The sequence below is a fragment of the Octodon degus genome, unplaced genomic scaffold (genome assembly GCF_000260255.1).
Source record: "Octodon degus isolate 3935 unplaced genomic scaffold, OctDeg1.0 scaffold00149, whole genome shotgun sequence".
NCBI classification, from domain to species: domain Eukaryota; kingdom Metazoa; phylum Chordata; class Mammalia; order Rodentia; family Octodontidae; genus Octodon; species Octodon degus.
This window is the reverse complement of record NW_004524725.1, coordinates 4,405,068-4,406,520: the sequence shown is the minus strand read 5'-3', so window position 1 is coordinate 4,406,520 and position 1,453 is coordinate 4,405,068.

Sequence of the window (1,453 nt, the reverse complement as noted above, 5' to 3'; positions counted from 1 at the left end):
CTACTTGGTCTTGGTAAGAGACAGCGTAAGCCCAATGTGAGGAAGTTCAGAACCTCATTTGACAGCTTAAATGGAAATGTCACACACATCTCACAAACTCTTGAGGCCATACATCTGGACACGTCAGTCATAAAGTGAGAGGCTGTTGAGTTGAAAAGATCTTAATATCAACATGCATTTAAACAGCGTACCTCAAATACTGGACCTCAGACTTCAGTCATCCTTGAGAATGATCAGAACAATTACACTAATTAGACAAGCATTTTGAAAATTAAGCTACATAAAAGCTATTTTATAATAAGGTGTTCAGTACCTCAATAATTTCTTGAATATCTGCATGCCAAAAGCATGGGCAGCACTGCACAGGGCAGCACAGCTGCTGTTCCCTGCTTGATTTTGTGGAGCTGCAGCTCACAGCTCTTGTCTAATTTTGAGCAAATCTTTCACTGCACACTGATAACCTGGGCAAAGATCATAAAAACAGTCCAAGCGCACTTCCTACTATGTACATTGCCTTTGCTTCAATGTAAAGTTTAAAAACTAAAACTAGGTCAAATGATTATAAGTGGGTGATCATCTGCATTCCCAGAGAAGACAAAATAAGTAAATGAGTGTTCCTACATTTGAGCTGTCATTCAGAACTACAGGGCAACTGTCTTGAGATTTCTGTTCTTGTATTTTTTCCCCCAAAGCTCCAGCAGGCAATTTCTGCTATTCTAATGATAGTCCTAAAAAGAAGAAAAGAAAAAGGGGAGGCAGTGGTAAAATCACTGCATTGTAACAAGAAAGTAAATCTCCCTTCAGGCTTCCCAGCAAGCAATGTTTTGCTTTATTTTCCTTTTTTTTGTCAGAAGTGTTTCGCTGGCCACTTGTAGCAGTAATGAAGACTGTGCAAATAGATGTTTGGCTTTTCTAGTATCTAGAGTAAAATTGACAAGGGAAAAGCCATTCAGGAAAGGATATCGGATTAGCCAAAGACTTTTCTCTTTCTGAAAATTTGCTTCAGTGTGGATTTTGCTTTTCAGCTCTTATGTGATAAACTGTGCACGCCTTATGCAAATTTGCCCACTTAAATGCTTTTTGTGCTAATAGATCCATACCTGATCTTTAAATTCTATCCAACCAACCAGACTTCTTCCTCAAAATAAAACATGGAATGGTTACAGCACAAAGCTTAATGTGCTTCATTAGGAAAAATCATTTCATTTTTGCTGAAAAAAGCTCACCGTCAACTGAATCCTATAATATAAATTAAAACAGCCACACCCACCCATGAACACCACATCCAACCTGTGTTGATGTTTTTGTTGTTGCTGCTGTTTCATATTTTATTTGTAGTATTTGTGCTTACTTAAGGCCTATCAAAAAAAAAAAAAAAAAACTTGGGATCAGAGAGATAGCTCAGTAGAATAAACATTTGCCTGGAAAGTGCAAGTTCAATCCCAGGTACCTC